This window comes from Schistocerca gregaria, chromosome 1 (genome assembly GCF_023897955.1).
Source record: "Schistocerca gregaria isolate iqSchGreg1 chromosome 1, iqSchGreg1.2, whole genome shotgun sequence".
NCBI lineage: Eukaryota > Metazoa > Arthropoda > Insecta > Orthoptera > Acrididae > Schistocerca > Schistocerca gregaria.
Window position 1 is genome coordinate 1,099,534,057 of NC_064920.1, and position 22,705 is coordinate 1,099,556,761.

The 22,705-nt window shown below is 41.5% G+C and overlaps 1 protein-coding gene across 1 annotated transcript in view; it reads left to right on the forward strand.

Annotated features, from left to right (window-relative positions):
- LOC126315420 (nephrin-like) overlaps positions 1–22,705 on the forward strand; it is a 478,744-nt gene that overhangs the window by 96,711 nt on the left and 359,328 nt on the right. The gene's annotated exons all lie outside the window — the stretch shown is intronic.

Genomic DNA, 22,705 nt, shown 5'->3' on the forward strand with positions numbered 1-22,705 from the left:
CCAAATGCATTGAGGTTGACGGACATCATTTTGAGCATTTATTGCATTAATGTAGTATTTACAGGTAATCACGATGTAACACCATGCGTTCTCAGAAATGATAAGGTCACAAAGGTACATGTATCACATTGGAACAACGGAAATGAAATGTTCAAACATACCTTCGTTCTGTATTTCAATTTAAAAAACCTACCTGTTACCAACTGTTCGTCTAAAATTGTGAGCCATATGTTTGTGCCTATTACAGCGCCATGTATCACAAAGCGAGAAAAGTGGTCCAACTAAAATATTCATATTTCTTTACGTACTACATGAATATGTAATAAAAATGGGAATTCCTATTTAAAAAAACGCAGTTGATGTTTGACCTATGGCAGTGCCATCTAGCGGGCCAACCATAGCGCCATCTGGTTTCCCCATTCAAGCTAGACAAGTTTCGTTGTTTGTAGTTTTTTCGTTTGACGCTTATTTCGCGAGATATTTGGCCGGGCCACGATCAATGGTCAACCCTGTACATCGATATGTGACAGATCAGTCTAACGATAAGTCGATATTTCACCAACTGCCAGTGTGTCTACTACCTGTACTTGTACATACATTATGTATATTCTCGTACAGGGAAGACATTTTAATTGAAAGTCTCTTGTCCGGTATCGGCAGATAAATACGATATTTCAGTCTTGTTGCTGTTAAGAAGAACGATGCAATATTCTTTCTGATACGCGTATCCGAAGGAACAGGTGCCGCGGCGAATCCAGCCGTTGAAAGACGTGGAGTGTATTGACAGGTAGGGTTGGTTGGTTGGTTGGTTTGTGGGATTAAAGGGACCAGACTGCTACGGTCATCGGTCCCCCCAGTTAGGGATATGGACATCTATATGCTGTATAATGGAATGACGACAATGAAAATTTGTGCCGGACGGAGACTGCAATATTGTCGTCATTCCATTATACAGCAGATAGTTGCCCCCACTCGCAACTGTGAATACATTCCACGTCTTTCATAAGGGCTGGATTCGCCTCAGTGCCTGCTCCTTCGGACATGCTTGCATGTTCGAAGGAGAATTCAAATTCAATTTTTCCTTTTTTTGGACGTGCTCATAGAGCCATCTCAACAGCGGAACGTCAGTAAAGGACAACACCCAGTTCCCGAGCGGAGGAAATCTCTAATCCGGCCGGGAATTCGACGGAACGTTGTGTGTACTTTTGAACAACACTGGCACTGCGATATCGAATAACACTATTTTCTTTTCTTGGCTCTTGTACATATCGCACATTACCCGTCTATCCCTATTAATTACCCTTACTTTCCTCAGAATTTTGGACATATTGCACCATTTTACATTGTCGAGCGCTTTTTCCAGGTCGACAAATCCTATGAACGTGTCTTGGTTTTTCTTTAGTCTTGCTTCCATTATTAGCTGCAACGCCAGAATTGCCTCTCTGTTGCCTATCCCTTTCCCAAGGCCCATCAGATCATCATCAAAAACATCCTCAATTTTCTTTTCCCTTCTTCTGGATATTATTCTTGTCAGTAACCTGGCTGCATGAGCTGTTAAGCCGATTGTGAAATAATTCTCGCAGTGTCAGCTGTTGCAGTGTTCTGAATTGTGTGGTTGATATTTTTCAAAAAATGGTTCAAATAGCTCTGAGCACAATGGGACTCAACTGCTGTGGTCATTAGTCCCCTAGAACTTAGAACTACTTAAATCCATGCCCAAGGCAGGATTCGAACCTGCGACCGTAGCAGTCGCACAGTTCCCGACTGCGCGCCTAGAACCGCGAGACCACCGCGGCCGGCTGATATTTTCCTTAAGTCAGATGGTATGTCTCCATACATTGTACACACCAACGTGAATAGTCGTTTTGTTGCCACATCCCCCAATGATTTCAGAAATTCTGATGGAATGTTATCTATTCCTTCTGCCTTTCTTGATCTGAAGTCCTCCAAAGCTCTCTTAAATTATGATTCTACTCCTGGATACCCTATATCTTCTAAGTCAACTCCAGTTTCTTCTTGTACCACATCAGGCAAATCTTCCTCGTCATAGTCATTCAATGTACTCTTTCCACCTATCTGCTTTCTCCTCTGCATTTAACAGTGGGATTCCCTTGCACTCTTAATGTTACCATCCTTGCTTTTAATCTCACCGAAGGTTGTTTTGACTTTCCTACATGCTGAGTCAGTCCTTCCGGCAATCATTTCTTTTTTTTTTTTCGATTTCTTCACATTCCCCATGCAGCCATTTCGTCTTAGCTTCCCTGCACTTCCTGTTTATTCCTCGGTGACTTGTATTTCTGTGTACACTGTTGGTCTCCTAAAATTTTTCACACCACCCTTTCATGCTCTTCATATTTCGACCATAGGCTCTTCAGAATTATCGCTGAAGTGTAATAGGCGCCCATCTTTCATCAAACGCGAAACACAATAAATCATCTCCAGTGTGGATGTCACTGTGGCATCACTTTAAGTTGCTCTACCAACAACAAGAGAGAGAGAAGAGGAATCGGATTCTATCAGAGCACACGCAGGAGTTAGTACAAAAACATGAGTTCAACTAGTTATTCTACAATTTGCAATAAACCGACTAGAATAGTACCTTGTAAATAAATTTTTGTAATCAGTGAAAGGTTTTATGCTAACGTTATATTTCACAATTTACATAAAAAAACTAAATAAAAATATTTATGAAGCTGAAAAATCGCAAATGTATGTCAGCCTGTTGTTATTGTGAGCTAGATAAAGGCCTTCACTTGTAAAATGTAAACTTTCACGGTCGGAAATATCACAATTAATAAAATGTTCCCGGCTATTATGTCGTGGTCGACTGGATTTCATCTTATAACCCGGCGTTTTGCTCCCATCTGCGGATAACGTTTTCAAGAGTGATCTTATATTTTTGGAATTTCCGATTCACGCCCCGGCTCGCTACTGACTACGTGAAAATTCCGATTTGGCCTGACGTCACATGTTTTGAATATGCGACCGCAGTTGGCTGTTGTCGACTTCCGTCGTCCGCTGCTTATCACGGCATGGTGGAAGCCTGTTTCACATCTTCTTCAGCACCGGAATACTAATGTCATTCAATTTCACGCCCCCCGCCTTTCTATTGCAAATTCCTGGGGTGTTTTTCAATCTCTTTAGCCTCTCTGTACAAGTCCAACCTTTCAGGGTATCCACTTGTGGCTGCCAGTACTTGAGTCCTACCAAGAGGAATGTGGCGGTCTCCAGTCTGAAAAGCATGTTCCGCAACAGTTGACCTGTCAGTCTCCACTCTTCTGCAATTACCCTTGTACTGTTCTAGTCCTTTTTTGGCAGTTCTTTTTGTAGTGACCACGTGCACCTCCCCACTACTACACGGAATCCTAAAAATTCCAGTTTTTTCCAGCGGTTGGCGAGCATCCTTCATTTTAGGTGATCTTGTATCTTGCGTGTGGCTGTGTGAATTACCGCTATGTACCGCTTTCGCAGGACTTTTCCTATGCGGTCAGTCACGTCCATAATGAATGACAGATTCAAATGTTTCAAATGGCTCTGAGCACTGGGCGACTTAACTTCTGAGGTCATCAGTCGCCTAGACCTTAGAACTAATTAAACTTAACCAACCTAAGGACATCACACACATCATTACCCGAGGCAGGATTCGAACCTGCGACCGTAGCGGACGCTCGGCTCCAGACTGTGGCGCCTGGAACCGCACGGACACTCCGGCCGGCAATGAACAACAGGAAAAATTTCGATTTCACCGGCGCTTAGGCGTCGTTTTGGTTTCTACACGGTGGCCTTAACGTTCATTTCACATCAGCGAACTTATAAAAAATTCTTGAGCAATGCAATGGTGCTATGTTTTAATTCTGCGTAATGCAGCTCTGGTTCGCCGATTACATTTGCTTTATCCGCCACCGTTATTATGATGCCTCGCTTTTGTTGGGGGAGTTGGGTCGAATCCCGGTATAGGTAACGGTGTGTGTGCGAGGGTTTTCGGTAAACCGTGTGGTCCAAGCTACCATCTTGAAAACTAGTACATCAAGAAAATTTAATGTTTCGCCTAACTCCTCCTCCATCGTAAACTGAATCTTCGGATTGATCCCGTTCAAATGTTTGTGAAAACGATCGATTTCTTCCGTGCAAGGTCGCCACAAAACAAATTTTACAATAAAGAAGTTCGTTATAACCGGGATTAATGGGCTCACCACAGCGAAACCATCCGTCTGTTCATAGAACTCTACGTTACATTTGAAATACGTGGTTGTGAGACAATATTTAAACACTTCTGAAGCCCCGGGAGGAAAAATCCGATTCAGCTGTTGTATCACTTCATTGAGTGGAACCATACTGAACAGCAACACCACATAAAAACTAATATGTCCTCTGGTTGTACTATTATGCTATTTAATTTACTGATAAAGTGTGCCGAATTCTTGATATACGAATCCGATCGGCCCGCATACTGTCGTAGTAATCTTGTCAACACATGGCAATCCAACAGGTGGGCGAACCAGTAGCACTCACTATAGACCGTAGAGGAACATGTTCTCTGTGAACCTTCGGCAATTCATAAAGTTTCGGTGCTAGCGCAACTAATTTGAACATATTTTTTCTGAATTCGTTATTCGATAGAGGACTTCTTTATCAACCGCTACCAGTTCTACGAAATTCGTCAGTGGGGTCTTTAGTTAGTTTTTTATATGTTTGCTGATCTATGCATGTCATTCTCAATGGAGAGAAGTCTTCCGAAGTAAGAGTGATTTCAGGTGTGCAGCAGGGGAGTGTCATAGGACCGTTGCTATTCACAATATACATAAATGACCTGGTGGATGACATCGGAAGTTCACTGAGGCTTCTTGCAGATGATGCTGTGGCGTATCGAGAGGTTGCAACAATGGAAAATTGTACTGAAATGCAGGAGGATCTGCAGCGAATTGACGCATGGTGCACGGAATGGCAATTGAATCTCAATGTAGACAAGTGTAATGTGATGCGAATACTTAGAAAGATAGGTCCCTTATTATTTAGCTACAAAATAGCAGGTCAGCATCTGGAAGCAGTTAATTCCATAAATTATCTGGGAGTACGCATTAGGAGTGATTTAAAATGGAATGGTCATATAAAGTTGATCGTCGGTAAAGCAGATGCCAGACTGAGATTCATTGGAAGATTCCTAAGGAAATGCAATCCGACAACAAAGGAAGTAGGTTACAGTACGCTTGTTCGCCCACTGCTTGAATACTGCTCAGCAGTGTGGGATCCGCACCAGATAGGGTTGATAGAAGAGATAGAGAAGATCCAACGGAGAGCAGCGCGCTTCGTTACAGGATCATTTAGTAATCGCGAAAGCGTTACGGAGATGATAGATAAACTCCAGTGGAAGACTCTGCAGGAGAGACGCTCAGTAGCTCGGTACGGGCTTTTGTTAAAGTTTCGAGAACATACCTTCATCGAAGAGTCAAGCAGTATATTGCTCCCTCCTACGTATATCTCGCGAAGAGACCATGAGGATAACATCAGAGAGATTAGAGCCCACACAGAAGCATACCGACAATCCTCCTTTCCACGTACAATACGAGACTGGAATAGAAGGGAGAACCGATAGAGGTATTGAGGGTACCCTCTGCCACACACCGTCAGGTGGCTTGCGGAGTATGGATGTAGATGTAGATGTAATAAGTCGTTAATGTTACTGTAATAGTCGTTCACACTCAAAAAACCGTTGTCCCCCCTTTTAGTGGGGAGAATGATAGCACTATCGTCCTAATTAAGGCGTTTTATGGCATTTCTCTCACCCACAGTTAAATTACTTTTTGGAAGCTTTGCGGGAGGCAGTACCCTTACAGCTTCTATAAGGATGTCTCCAGCCGTAACCTTTTCTACACAACGATGCCTGCTTCTACACTGGATATTATTTCTTCCGTGGACACAACTCGCTGGTCAATGGAAAAATTTCCACCCTTGGAAAGCACAGATCTTTCATCGTCAGATAACGAAGCCCGAATAAATTGATAATAGTGCGGGAAAAGTCTAAATGGTGGATGGTCTTATTAAGGTGCAAATTATCAAATATTTTCTTCTGTCTATTAGAAGTTGTCAACATACGCTTCCTCATAGCATCGTGCAACAGTCTGTCAGTTCTATCCCAGTACCACCACACAGTTTACTGCTGATAGTCATAAGGAGAGACTGTAAATTACAGTTTGTGCATGCCAGGTCCCGGCCGGTCTGCTGAATCCGCTCTCGTAGTAAAGCCTCTCCCGTCCGTTTGTAAATCCGCTGCGCCTTGGCCGAGCTGCGTAATCACTTAATCCTCAAAAACTTCGGAACAACACTGACCGCTCTGCAACGGGACAGAAATGTGAGGCAACACAAAATCTGCATTCTCTTCTTCTGTAGACAACAAAAACGAAGAATCATACAAACGTTGGCGGATAGAGCAAGGAAAATCTGCGAACCACAGCTGCTTGACGCAGAATTAAAACATCGCACCAACGCATTACTTAAGAATGGTTATTCGTTCGCTGAGGTGAAATGGGCGTTAAGACCGCCGCGTAGAAATCATAGCGATGCTCAAGCGCCTGTGAAATCGAAAGTTTTCCTGCCGTTCAGTAAGGACGTGACTGACCGCACAGGAAAAGTCCTAAAAAAGCGGAACATCGCGGTAATTTACACACACACACACACACACACACACACACACACACACACACACACACACAGGGAAGATACAAGATCACCTAAAATCGGCCAAGGATACTTGCCAACCGCTGGAAAAGGTGGAATTTATAGGATTCCGTGTAGTTGTGGGGAAGTGTACGTGGGTACTACAAAAAGAACTGTCAAGAACCGACTAGAACAGCACAATGACAACTGCAGGAGAGGGGAGACTGACAGGTCAGCTGTTGCGGAACATGCTTTACAGACAGGAGACCACCACCTTCACTTTGATAGGACCCAAGTGCTGGGAGCCACAAGTGAATACCCTGAGAGGCAGAGAGGCCAAAGAGATTGAAAAACACCCAGGAATTGCAGTAGAAAGGAGGAGGAGGCCGTGAAAATGCGTGAGATTTGCATTCCGGTGCTGAAGAAGATGTGTACAAGTCTTCCACCATGGAGTGATAGCAACAGCTGACGACGGCAGCTGCGCTCATTGTTCAAAACATGTGACGTCACGCCACTGTGCAGAAGCGGAGTTTTGCTGCAGTTAGTAGCGGGCCGATGGGGACGACACGTCGGTTTTTAAGGTGAAATCTATTCGACCACGGTATAATAGCGTGGAACATTTTATTAATTGTAAAGAGACTTTACTTTCCCGTGTTTTATGGTTATCAGTTATTTGCGTCTACCTTGCGGTTGCATGTTTTCGGATGTCATCTAATCACCTTCCATTAGGTCGCAGGCTAGGTCCCAGGAACTGATTTCCAATAACTGTCATATTCGATCTTCAAGACCTTCGTTTGGGAAAATAGCACAGAATGGTTTGCACCGACAGATCACTGGTCTGTGACCCTTTTGAGAAACAGAAGTAGCCTTAGGAATATGAAGAGATCAGATGACTAACTCCTATTAAGGAATGAAGGGAAGGCTGATAGTTGGAAGGAATACTCAGAAGGTCTAGAACTAAACTTGAAGACAACATTATAGAAAGAGAAGAAGAGGTAGATGAAGGTGAGATGGGAGAAAAGTTACTGGGAGAAGAATTTGACAACGCAGTGAAAGACACAAATCCAAACAAAGACATAAGTGCCCTCGAATTGACGGCACTCTCTCAGAAATATTGAAGGGATGCCCAGCCTTCACAAAACTAGATGACAAGATGTGTGAGACAGGCCAAATACCCTCATACATCAAACATAATACAATAATTCCTATTTTAAAAAAAGGTAGATGTGAATAACACAAAACCGTCAATTCAATCAGTCATGGTTGTAAAATTTGATTCAACCTATAAACAGAAGAATCGAGAGAATGGTAAAAGCCGAGCAAAGGCAGATCAGTTTCTGTTTTGGACAAGAGTAGGAACACACGAGGAAGTATTGACGTCATGACTTACATTAGAACAGAGGGTGCCAATCTTTTTCAACTCATGAAGCCCTTCCACAACGATCTGAGTTGAGTGAACCGCTGAATTTTAAATGTATATACAGGAGAAATACATATAATGTAAGCAAAAGGTTGAATAACCTTAAATTAATGTAACCCTTAACGGCTAAAACCTAAAGTCACTCTAGTTGCGTCTTAAAAGTTACACAACGAGTAGGCCTAGTTTGCAATAATAAATACAAGTATTCATTGTAGTTACCATTCTGACCTCGGAATTCAGTGTGGTGGTTGGGCATCCTATCCTTGGCACAGAGCTTTGAACTCAAGAACCACAGAAATTAAATAAAGTTACAACTACTTTCAGCACAGAGTCTGTTTCTGTATTTAGTTTTTAAATAGGCACAGGAAGAAAAACAAATATGTGGATGAAAAGGGTAATAAAGACGCTAACACTGGGAACTCCTTTCAACTTAACTAAAAACCACTGAATGACAAATATTTATAACTTTTGTGTAACTGAAAATCAGTGTAAATTTGAAGAAGCTACTCTTTTTCATTTACGTTTATTGTGGGATTTAAAATTGTTGACCCTTCGAAGGGATTGCGAATTCAAATGTCACTATTAAACATAACTGGGAAATATTATCTGAAGGTTTTTCTAAATCCCTTCAAATGTTCTTAAACCATTTTCTTGACATTTTCGTCCAAAGAAAGATGATTTTCCTTCAGAAAGTTGTGAAGGGTATCAAGCAGTCGGTTTGATTCCTATTGAAACACGTTTCCCAGAAACTAAGTTTCTTAATGAATGATTCTATACGGTCTTGCACAATATAAACGCTTTATTTGACCCTGAAGAGATAAGTTTAAATTGTTAAATTTTGAGAAAACGTCTGCCAAATAAGCTAAAGTCTGAAGCCAGATATCACCTTCCACGCGCTTTGCTTTGTGAAAGGCAGTGCTGATGAGAAAAACGCAAACTTCGTCTTTAAGCTCATACTAACTGGAAATAGTTCTAACTCCAGACAGTCACCTAACTTCAGTCTGAGACAATAAACACTTATAAATGCTTCCCATTTCCTCACCAAGCACTGCAAAGATGCGGGTATTTGTTGGGCGAGCCTTAATAAAATTACCTTTGTTTACCCCTCTTTTTTTAGTTAGTGTAATTATTGTAATATTTTCGGATGTAAACACTACGTCATTTCTGTTACCTTGTAGTAATGCAAGTTTCACAGGATAGCTTCTGTAAAGTTTGGAAGGCAGGAGACGAGGTACTGGCGGAAGTGAAGCTGTGAGGACGCGGCGTGAGTCGTGCTTGGATAGCGCCGGCACGGTAGCTCAGCGTGTTCGGTCAGAGAGCTGTCTGCTCTCTGTAATAAAAAAAACTAAGTGACGCGATCAGCAACAAACTTCAACGGATGTCACGCTACTACCGCTACGACCACATGCAACGGGAAAAAAGCCGGCACGATAGCTCATCGTGTTCGGTCAGAGGACTGCTCGCCCTCTGTAACAAAAAAACTGAGTAAAGGAATCAACGATCAACGTGAACGGATGTTTTACTTACGGCCACACGAAACACACTCACGCACACACACACACACACACACACACACACACACACACACACACAGAGAGAGAGAGAGAGAGAGAGAGAGAGAGAGAGAGAGAGAGAGAGAAGGTGGTAGAGCACTTTCCCGCGAAAGGCAGAGATCCAGAGTTCAAGTCTCTGTCCGGTACACCGCTTTTAATCTGCAGGAAGTTTCAGTAACTGGTACTAATTGAAGCCATCATTATACGCTTCCTTAAGCCATCAGTTAATGAAGCAAACATATGAGTAACTTTAACAGAATTTTCGGTCGGTGCCTAATGATAATAATAATGATAAATAATAATGATGTTAAATAATAATAATATTAAATAATCATAATATTATAACGGAAAACACTTCCTAATGTTCTGCAAAACTATATTTATTTTAGCTGAAAACCATTCATATGAAGAAGTAATTTTTTTTTTTTTTACTTTATGTCAACGAAACAGAAAGATGACCCTACTGGAAATATTGCAAATCAACAAACACATGACACAGAATGCCAGCCTAGTATTGACAAAACTCAGTTTCCATTTTCCTCTTTGTTAAATTAAGTTTTCGTTACAAATCCTAGATTCAAGCAGTAAATTTATCATATTTCCCATCATTTGTAAAATGTACCTCAATATAAAAACTTTGTTTACCCCTCTTTTTTTAGTTAGCGTAATTATTGTAATATTTTCAGATGTAAACACTTTGTCATTTTCGTTGTCTTCTGTACAAATAACATCCATATAAGTCGCACATCACGTTTATCTGTGTTTACGACATTCAGTTGTCACCTGAAGATGGCCTGAAAAGCCGAGAACCGGTTGATGACCAAATAAACACAATTTTTCAGAACATTGAGAAGTGTTCTTCTTTTTACTATTAATATCGTTAAGTTCTCGAAGCGGACAGAGACAGCATCGTTGTAACATAGCACACCTAGCGATCGTCTTATAAGGCGAAAAAAATAAGCTGATTCAAATGGATGTAGGTTGCAACAGTTATTCACAGATGAAGAGACCTGCAAACAGCGTAGAGTAGCTCGGAGAGCTGCATCAGCCCAGGTATCGGACTGGAGACAACAACAACAACAACAACAACAACAACAACGCTTTTTCAGGGAAGCCTTCCAGCAAAGAAAGTCTTCTTTTCATCCTAAATGGCTCTGATTTTGGGCATTTTCCCTATTTCGTACCACTTCTTTCTATTACGAGCAATTACAGTGTGTCGCAGACGAATAGCCCGTGTTCAGACATATGATAGGTACGATCATTCGTGGCGAAAGAGTGCGGTAAACATGAGCTCAGATCCAGGTGCATAACTATCATTGTCGATTGCATTGCCGCTCTAAGTATAGGAGCTGAACTTAAGGACAGCAAAGGTGTCCCAGCGGATGTTATTGGAACGCTCTTGCTCGATACTTGTTGGAAATTATGGAATCATGCCGTGCTAAAACTCAGTCATCAGTCTCTGAAATGATTATGTTCCATCACATGTGAAGTACATTTTGTAAAACTCATTGCCTATGTCACATTATTCAATACGGTCATATCATAAATCTGAATGACGATTAATATTACTTACTTATATATTCAACATGACATATTCAGCAATCATCGTCTGAGGGGCTACTATTGTAGCTGCCACACATACAAGACTACCGTGTTGTACCCTTCCATTTGTCACATTGTACGAATGATGTGTTTTGCAGCGCTGACGGTCGGCAACATTTTTCTTCACTACGAAAGCGGTAATATGTGAGCATCTGCACCCCATTAGTTCCATCTTCACACATACCACGGTTACCATATTCTAGGATCAGTGGCACAAGTTTTTTCTAATCAATTTCCTGTGTAGACTGATTGCACTTCCCCAGTATTCTACCAATAAACCCAATTCTACCACCTACTTTACCCACAACTGAACCTGTGTGAACATTCCAGTTCATATCCCTACAAAGTGTTATAACTCAGGTATTTATATGAGTTGGCCGATTCCAACAGCGACTCATTGATATTGTAATCACAGGATAATACGTTTTTTCGTTTTTTGAAGTGCAAAATTTTACATTTGTCAACATTCAGAGCAAGTTGCGAATCTCTGCGCCACTTTTAAATCTTATGAAAATCTGACTGAACATTTATTCAGTTTCTTTGAGAAAGTAATTAATTATAGATAACAGTATCATCTGTAAAATCCTGATTTTACTATTAATGTTGTCTGCTAGGTCATTCATATACAGCATGAAGAGCAACGGTCCCAACATACTTCGGTGAGGCACATCCGAAGTTACTTCTACATCTGACGATGTATCTCCATTCACGATAACCTATTGCGTCCTACTTACATAGAAGTGATCAGTCCAGTCACAAATTTCACTTGATACCCAACGTGACTACTTTTTTACAATAAGCGTAGGTGTGATACTGAGTCAAATGCTTTTCAAAAATCGAGAAATACTGCGTCTACCTGGTTGCCTTAATCCAAAGCGTTCAGTATGACATGTGAGAACAGGGCGAGTTGGGATTCACATGATCGATGTTTTCGAAAACCATGCTGGTTGTCATTGAGAGGGTCATTCTGTTCAAGCTCATTATGTCTGAGCTCAGAATGTGTTCTAAGATTCTACAACAATTCGATGTCGCGGATATTGGACGGTAGTTTTGTGGATCACTTCTACCATCCTTCTTGCAGATGGGTATGACCTGTGTCTTTTTCCAAGAACTGGGCATGGATTTTTGTTCGAGGGATCTACGATAGATTACTAACTCAGCCACAAATTCAGTATAGAATCTGGCAAGGATCCATTGGGCCTTAAAGTGTTGTTCAATATTAAAGACTTCGGCTGCTTCTCAACACAACTGACACTAACAGTTATTTCATTAATCTTTTCAGTGGTTCAAGTATTAAATTGGGCCAATTCTCCTAAGTATTCCTTTATAAAGGAACATATGAAAACGGAGTTCAGCATTTCAGTTTTCGTTTGCTACCCTCAATTTCAGTTTCTGTCTCGTTCACTAGTGACTGAACACTAACTTTGGTGCCACTAACAGCCTTTACATACGACTAGAATTTGTTTGGGTTGTGCGAAAGATCACCAGACAACATTTTGCTACGGTAGTCACTGAAGGCATCGCGCATTGCTCTCTTGACAGACAAACGCGTTCAGCATCTCTCTCATTATAGACCCACATCTTATTCACAGTTGTGTGATTACAAACTGGTAACCAAGTAACTGTAGGTGGTGTTCTGCTCTAGTTATCAGCTCTGTGAGGCAGTAACGTCAGAGTATTTCACTCAGTTTGACACCTAACGGGTCCAGTACCATAATCTAAATTGTAAGAGTTTTAATGCAGGTGGCAATATTAAAATTAAATTACCCCCCCCCCCCCCCCTCCCCCCATGAACCATGGACCTTGCCGTTGGTGGGGAGGCTTGCAGTTCCTCAGCGATACAGATGGCCGTACCGTAGGTGCAACCACAACGGAGGGGTATCTGTTGAGAGGCCAGACAAACGTGTGGTTCCTGAAGAGGGGCAGCAGCCTTTTCAGTAGTTGTAGGGGTAACAGTCTGGATGATTGATCTGGTCTTGCAACATTAACCAAAACGGCCTTGCTGTGCTGGTACTGCGAACGGCTGAAAGCAAGGGGAAACTACAGCCGTAATTTTTCCAGAGGACATGCAGCTTTACTGTATGGTTAAATGATGATGGCGTCCTCTAGGGTAAAATATTCCGGAGGTAAAATAGTCCCCCATTCGGATGACCGGGCGGGGACTACTCAAGAGGATGTCGTTATCAGGGGAAAGAAAACTGGCGTTCTACGGATCGGAGTGTGGAATTTCAGATCCCTTTATCGGGCAGGTAGGTTCGAAAATTTAAAAAGGGAAATGGATAGGTTAAAGTTAGATATAGTGGGAATTTTATATATAGTAGCAATTTTATATATAGTAGCAATTTTAATGACCAGTAGTGTATGATGAGATAAAACAGGTGACTGGAATTCAAGTGTAAGAAAAGAGAGAGAAGGAAACGTAGTACGTGAATATGGATTGGGGCTAAGAAATGAAAGAGGAAGCCGTCTGGTAGAATTTTGCACAGAGCATAAATTAATCTTAGCTAACACTTGGTTCAAGAATCATAAAAGACACTAAAAGGTATCAGATACATTATATAATGGTAAGACAAAGATTTAGGAATCAAGTTTTAAATTGTAGGACATTTCCAGGGGCAGATGTGGACTCTGATCACAATCTATTGGTAGATTAAAACTGAAGAAACTGCAAAAAGGTGGGAATTTAAGGACATGCGATCTGGATAAGCTGAAAGAACCAGAGGTTGTACAGAGTTTCAAGGAGAGCATAAGGGAACAATTGACAGAAATGGGGGAAAGAAACACAGTAGAAGAAGAATGGGTAGCTCTGAGGGATGAAGTAGTGAAGGCAGCAGAGGGTCAAGTAGGTCAAAAGACGAGGGCTGCTAGAAATCCTTGGGTAACAGAAGAAATATTGAATTTAATTGATGAAAGGAGAAAATATAAAAATGCGGTAAATGAAGCAGGCAAAAAGGAATACAAACGTCTCAAAAATGAGATTGACAGGAAGTGCAAAATGGCTAAGCAGGGATGGCTAGAGGACAAATGTAAGGATGTAGAAGCTTATCTCACTAGGGGTAAGATAGATACTGCCTACAGGAATTAAAGAGACCTTTGGAGAAAAGAGAACCACTTGTATGAATATCAAGAGCTCAGATGGCAACCCAGTTCTAAGCAAAGAAGGGAAAGCAGAAAGGTGGAAGGAGTATATAGAGGGTTTATACAAGGGCGATGTACTTGAGGACAATATTATGGAAATGGAGGGGATGTAGATGAAGACGAAATGGGAGATAAGATACTGCGTGAAGAGTTTGACAGAGCACTGAAAGACCTGAGTCGAAACAAGGCCCCGGGAGTAGACAACATTCCATTAGAACTACTGACGGTTTTGGGAGAGCCAGTCATGACAAAACTTTTCCATCTGGTGAGAAAGATGTATGAAACAGGCGAAATACCCTCAGTCTTCAAGAAGAATATAATAATTCCAATCCCAAAGAAAGCAGGTGCGGACAGATGTGAAAATTACCGAACTATCAGTTTAATAAGTCACAGCTGCAAAATGCTAACGCGAATTATTTACAGACGAGTGGAAAACCTGGTTGATGCGGACCTCGGGGAGGATCAGTTTGGATTCCGTAGAAATGTTGGAACACGTGAGGCAATACTGACCTAACGACTTATCTCAGAAGAAAGATTAAGAAAAGGCAAACCGACGTTTCTAGCATTTGTAGACTTGGAGAAAGCTTTTGACAATGTTGACTGGAATACTCTCTTTCAAATTATGAAGCTGGCAGGGGGAAAATACAGGGAGCGAAAGGCTATTTACAATTTGTACAGAAACTAGATGGCAGTCATAAGAGTCGAGGGGCATGAAAGGGAAGCAGTGGTTGGGAATGGAGTGAGACAGGGTTGTAGCCTCTCCCCGATGTTATTCAATCTGTATATTGAGCAAGCAGTAAAGGAAACAAAAGAAAAATTTCGGAGTAGGTATTAAAATTCATGGAGAAGAAGTAAAAACTTTGAGGTTCGCCGATGATATTGTAATTCTCTCAGAGACAGCAAAGGACCTGGAAGAACAGTTGAATGGAATGGACAGTGTCTTGAAAGGAGGATATAAGATGAACATCAACAAAAGCAAAACGAGGATAATGGAATGTAGTCAAATTAAGTCGGGTGATGCTGAGGGAATTAGATTAGGAAATGAGACACTTAAAGTAGTTAAGGAGTTTTGCTATTTAGGAAGTAAAATAACTGATGATGGTCGAAGTAGAGAGGATATAAAATGTCGACTGGCAATGGCAAGGAAAGCGTTTCTGAAGAAGAGAAATTTGCTAACATCGAATATAGATTTATGTATCAGGAAGTCGTTTCTGAAAGTATTTGTATGGAGTGTAGCCATGTATGGAAGTGAAACATGGACGATAACTAGTTTGGACAAGAAGAGAATAGAAGCTTTCGAAATGTGGTGCTACAGAAGAATGCTGAAGATAAGGTGGATAGATCACGTAACTAATGAGGTATTGAATAGGATTGGGGAGAAGAGAAGTTTGTGGCACAACTTGACTAGAAGAAGGGATCGGTTGGTAGGACATGTTTTGAGGCATCAAGGGATCACAAATTTAGCATTGGAGGGCAGCGTGGAGGGTAAAAATCGTAGAGGGAGACCAAGAGATGAATACACTAAGCAGATTCAGAAGGATGTAGGTTGCAGTAGGTACTGAGAGATGAAGAAGCTTGCACAGGACAGAGTTGCATGGAGAGCTGCATCAAACCAGTCTCAGGACTGAAGAACACAGCACAACAACAACAACAATGAAATAAAATTATAACCGAACTAACAAACTCGGAAATGCTTCGTCATTGCTAAATATCTGACTATCTCCTCCTCTCACCTCTCTCTCCGTCCATCTCCTCCTTCCTCCTCGCATCTATCATTTCTTCACGCCGCCTCCCTCCCCCCCCCCTCCATCCCATCCTGTCTCTGTCCATGTTCTCTTTCACGCTCTTATTGATATTGAGCCTTGCTTATTGTTATTGTAAAAAAAAGCGTTGATTGAGACTGCAGTCGCTTAAAATAAATGATTAAATCAGTTGAAATCATTCATGTATGGGAGAGACCTATCCAACTGCTGGATCGGTGAGGGCAGTAGTTCCAAAGACAGTATTTCGCATAGTTTTAATTTGCAAAGAAAAAGGATTAGAAGGTTTTGTATGATTCAGAGTTCACACTAGTATTCCAATCACAAGATAATAAGCCACAGATTCAACTTTCCCTTTTTCTGTTAAAGCCGACTTCGAGGGAGAAAACAAAACAGTACATAGTCGTGTATAACATGTTTTTTTTAAAAGTTTGTATAAGGAGAAAAAATATGTATGGAAGAGACAATTTGTGCCCTGATATCGTAGTTACAACGGACTACGAGAAAAAAGGAAACAACACATTTTCACCGCACAACACAGCACAGCATGTTTATTCTCATAGTTTCAACAGCAAATTTGCACAGTCTCGTTAAAAAACATTGTAGCCTATGTCCGGCTGAATGTTTATTAGAGCGCTGTGCAGAAATCTGAAATAAATCAGTCAGCCAATTTTCAATACTTTAGCTATAAACGTTTCCATTTTATATGTTTTACATATATTTCTGTATGACATATATTAAAAATATAAGACATATGTTCCGCCTAAATATTTTTTTGGGTGCTGTGTAAAAATTTGAAGCAAATCGGTTATGAACTTTTACAGTTTTTTGCTAACAATATCTCGTGTGTGTGTGTGTGTGTGTGTGTGTGTGTGTGTGTGTCTGTGTGTGTGTGTGTTTAAAATATATAGCTTATGACCATCTGAATGGTATTCAAGCGTCGTGTAAAAATTTGAAAAAAGAAAAACTGGTTAAGAATTTTTTAGAGATTCTTGCAAACAACATTTCCCCATTACACGAGATGTTTGTTAGCAAACGATTTCCGTTTATATATTATAGGTATGTTGTTGTTGTTGTTGTGGTCTTCAGTCCTGAGACTGGTTTGATGCAACTCTCCATGCTACTCTATCCTGTGCAAGCTGCTTCATCTCCCAGTACCTACTGCAACCTACATCCTTCTGAATCTGCTTAGTGTACTCATCTCTCGGTCTCCCTCTACGATTTTTACCCTCCACGCTGCCCTCCAATGCTAAATTTGTGATCCCTTGATGCCTCAAAACATGTCCTACCAACCGATCCCTTCTTCTAGTCAAGTTGTGCCACAAACTTCTCTTCTCCCCAATCCTATTCAATACCTCCTCATTAGTTACGTGATCTATCCACCTTATCTTCAGTATTCTTCTGTAGCACCACATTTCGAAAGCTTCTATTCTCTTCTTGTCCAAACTAGTTATCGTCCATGTTTCACTTCCATACATGGCTACACTCCAAACAAATACTTTCAGAAACGACTTCCTGATACATAAATCTATATTCGATGTTAACAAATTTCTCTTCTTCAGAAACGCTTTCCTTGCCATTGCCAGTCTACATTTTATATCCTCTCTACTTCGACCATCATCAGTTATTTTACTTCCTAAATAGCAAAACTCCTTTACTACTTTAAGTGTCTCATTTCCTAATCTAATTCCCTCAGCATCACCCGATTTAATTTGACTACATTCCATTATCCTCGTTTTGCTTTTGTTAATGTTCATCTTATATCCTCCTTTCAAGACACTGTCCATTCCGTTCAACTGCTCTTCCAAGTCCTTTGCTGTCTCTGACAGAATTACAATGTCATCGGCGAACCTCAAAGTTTTTCGATATATGTATTTATATATTTTAAATACATTAAACAACAGATAGCCTGTGTGCATGTGAATGTTCATTATTTGAATTAAATCGGTCAAGAACTGTTCCAGATATTTGATAACAATGTTCCCCTTTGTGCATGGTGTTTGCAAATTCCCATCACAAACTTCTACGATTTGTACAGGGAAGAGAGTGCGTAATATTTTTAATAGGAACTCATGTGCGGAAACGTACTGTTTTCGTTCATATGCTAAATCATCCACATATGCTTGAGGAACGGTATTAGGCCTGACGCAGTACAGCTGTTAGGTAATAATTCGAAAGGAAAAGAAACTAAACATCCGTTTATCAGTTAAGCATGCTTGTTTGTATCAACACTTAATCGTTATATTATTTCTGAACAAAAAAGAACCCAGACTAATGTACATACAGAACAGTACTGATGCATTATAACAGCGGCTCGATGTGGCGACAGCCGACGTTTTTCACAGGCATTGTCCTGGTACACACTCCCCATCCCTCCTGGTGCCTCTTCAGTTTCTAGTGCAGTAGCCAGAATTCGTGCCACCAGATCGTAGCAAGGCAAACGTTAAGTGACAAGTGAGCGTCTACCTTGTCACATGCCAGGACTGGCAACTCTGACACTTTCCTCTTTCCCTCAACAACGTGAACGCGTTACACATCTGAACTGAAACTCTCGTAGAACGGAAACATTATGTTTCTGGCCAGGGTTCCTATTCATAATGTTACGTACTGGCTCCTCTCGAGAAGTTTGTAACGGGAATTTCACACCCTGTATATTACATACCTTTATATATATATAATCACGGAATAATGTAGATAGAGAGGTAAAAATTGACACACATGCTTGGAATGACATGGAGTTTTATTAGAAACAAAAAAAAACAAAGTTCACAAAATGTCCGACAGATGGCGCTGGACAGCAAAACGTCAGTGACTGCACTTGACAATCCAGTATAAAAGGAGCTCTAATAAGAGAGAGAATAAGATGCGCCAGCAGTCGCAGCATATTGACGTTACCCGAAAAGGCGCTTTCTGTGAAGCTGTATTATCAGAATGGGGAATGTACTAGTGCAGTGTTAGGATCCTATCGCCATAGGAAGGGGATTCGAACGGGTAAAGGTCCGTTGACAAATGCAGCTGTGGCAAGGATGATTTCGAGAATGAGTCTCACGTCGCACCGGCATTCCTTACACTACTGTTTGGTTGGCACTTAGGCATACCATCCGATGATATCCGTACAAAATCCATCGACATCATGAACTATTTATTACCTGGCGATTTAGTGAAGCGGAGAGCATTTGCGGTGTGGGCGTTTCAAAAGATGGCGGAAGATGACGATTGGTTGAGTAACGTGTTGTGGACCGATGAAGTTCATTTCACACTCCGAGGGTCTGTGAACGCCCACAACTGCAGAATTTAGCCTACCGAAAATCCTAGAACTGTCATGGAAACTCCATTGCACGACGAGAAAGTCACGGTATGGGTTGGATTTACCACATCTACCGTTATCGGGCTTGTTTTCATCGAGGAAATGCGTGATTCTGGTTTCGTAACTGCTACCGTGACGGGTGAGAGGTACGCCGATATGTTACAGAATCGAATCATCCCCAGCCTGGCTGATAAACACGTGCTGGAACGTACAATGTTTATGCAGGATGGTGCTCCACCCCATATTGCTAGACGCGTGAAAGATCTCTTGCGCGCGTCGTTTGGTGATGATCGTGTGCTCAGCCGCCACTTTCGTCACGCTTGACCTCCCAGGTCCGTGCAATTATTGGCTTTGGGGTTACCTGAAGTCGCAGATGTATCGTGATCGAATGACATCTCTAGGGATGCTAAAAGACAACATCCGACGCCAATGCCTCACCATAACTCCGGACATGCTTTACAGTGCTGTTCACAACATTATTCCTCGACTACAGCTATTATTTAGGAATGATAGTGGACACACTGAGCATTTTCTGTAAAGAACATCATCTTTGCTTTGTCTGACTTTGTTATGTTAATTATTGCTATTCTGATTAGATGAAGCGCCATCTGTTGGATATTTTTTGAACTTTTGTATTATTTGTTTCTAATAAAACTCCATGTCATTGCAAGCATGTGTGACAATTTGTACCTCTCTATCTACATTATTCCTTGATTTATTCAGTTTTCTAATTTATACCGACTTTTTGATCGCCCGGTATATATCCTATGTCTCTGCGAATTTTCATTAGGATATCGTGTAAAATTTAGAGGTAAATCGCTCAAGTACTTTACGAGAATTTTCGGTGCCAACGTTAAACCACGACTTGTCTTTATGCAGTACTGTGTTATAGAACCCAGCCTACAGTAAGTGCAGAACAGTGGTCATGCATTAGAACAGCGGCTCGATGTGGCGACTACCTACGTTGTTACACACATTGTACCTACGAAGCATGTTCTGGTACACTGGAAGCCGTTAGCTGCAATGCGCAGCATTTGAAAGTAAGCCAGTAGTAACTTGACTTGTGTAATAGTGAATATGTATTCGTGACTAACCTAGAGGTGAGAGATGGATATCTTTGCCTTTTGGTGCAGCTATTGTAACTCTTGTCATTTTCCTGGTTGTTTCTAGTAATTACTTGATGGCTTCCCAGAGAAAGTTAACGCCGGCTACTTGCTACTTGCGAAGTCTCCTAGTTACTTCTCTGCCACTAATGATATTAAACAGAGTCCCAGACTTTACATCTGTGGCAGTCACCCTCCTAGTCTGCGTCTTTCGAGTGACAAAGTTTTGCAGTTTTCTGAAAGACAAATATAAGCTCCGTGAGTAAGACACTCAAATTAGGAAAGTTTTCGGAAGCAACGCAACATTAGAAGGAGATTTAGACTCAGTGGGATAAAAGAATAGACATGGCTCTACAGAAGACTCTAGGAAAATCTTCTGACAAGACAGATACAGACACTGTCGCAATTTTTGCCGTTTTTGTACCTGAACAACACAATTTTTTAGGACGAGGCTAAGTCTCTTTTTCGGAAACAAGGTCTCATTTGTAAGGAAAACATATTGCTAAATATATGTGTCTAAAAGCATTAATTTAAACAATGATGAGAATTATATTAATTTACAGTCCCATTTCATTAACCAAAAATTCAGATTTAAAGTATACTTTAATTTGATGTGATGACTTTCCCATCGTGTTATACGTCCACGGTGGCAATGGACAGAACTGTGGTGAAATTTGGTGCCTATGGGACATCAGTAGGCCACCTTATACCTCACATAAACTTCTAAGCTGTGTCGGCACCTTACTGTTTGAAGCGTCTCTGATCACGAGGGCGACATCGCAGGGAGCGATCGATGCTTTTATACCATCACAGAGGAAGATTATTATCATCTTTGAGCCCAATTTGAAACTTATCCGGTGGAATGGGAGACAGTCACGGGATTTCGAAAAAATTAATAATTATTTATGCACAGGGTATAATGTTTGAATTTATCATGTCTTGATTAATTTAATGAAATTGTTGTCTCTCGTTTTGTTTTCTGTACTTCAGCGCTACAATGGCGCTGAATTGTGATTATCAATATATACTACTGGCCACTAAAATTGCTGCACCAAGAAGAAATGCAGATGATAAACGTTCGTTCATTAGACAAACATATAATACTAGAACTGACATGTGATTACATTTTCACGCAATTTGGGTGCATAGATCCTGAGAAATCAGTACCCACAACAACGAACTCTGGCCATAATAACGACCTTGATACGCCTGGGCATTGAGTCAAACAGAGCTTGGATGGCGTGTACAGGTACAGCTGCCCATGCACCTTCAACATGATACCACAGTTCATCAACAGTAGTGACTGGCGTATTGTGACGAGCCATTTGCTCGGCCACCATTGAATACAAGTTTTCAGTTGGTAAGAGATCTGCAGAATGTGCTGGCCACGTCAGCAGTCAAACATTTTCTGTATCCAGAAAGGCCCGCACAGGACCTGCAACATGCGGTCGTGCATTATCCTGCTGAAATGTAGGGTTTCGCAGGGATCGAATGAAGGGTAGAGCCACGGGTCGTTATACATGTAACGTCCACTGTTCAAAGTACCGTCAATTCGAACAAGAGGTGACGGAGACGTGAAATCAATGGCACCCCCTACCGTCACGTCGGGTGATACGCCAGTATGTCTATGACGAATACACGCATCCAATGTGCGTTCGCCGCGATGTCGCCAAACACGGATGCGACCATCATGATGCTGAACCTGGATTCATCCGAATAAATGACGTTTTGCCATTCGTACACCCAGGTTCGTCGCTGAGTATACCATCGCAGGCGCTCCTGTCTGTGATGCAGCGTCAAGGGTAACCGCAGACATGGTGCCAGAACTGATAGTCCATGCTGCTGGAAACGTCGTCGAACTGTTCGTGCAGATGGTTGTTGTCTTGAAAACGTCCCCATCTGTTGACTCAGGGATCGAGAAGTGGCTGCACGATCCGTTACAGCCATGCGGATAAGACGCCTTTCATCTCGACTGCTAGTGACACGAGGCCGTTGGGATCCAGCACGGCGTTCCGTATTACCCTCCTGAACCCACCGAATCCATATTCTACTAACAGTCATTGGATACCGACCAACGCGAGCAGCAATGTCGCGATACGATAAACCGCAATCGCGATAGGCTACAATCCGACCTTTATCAAAGTCAGAAACGTGATGGTACGCATTTC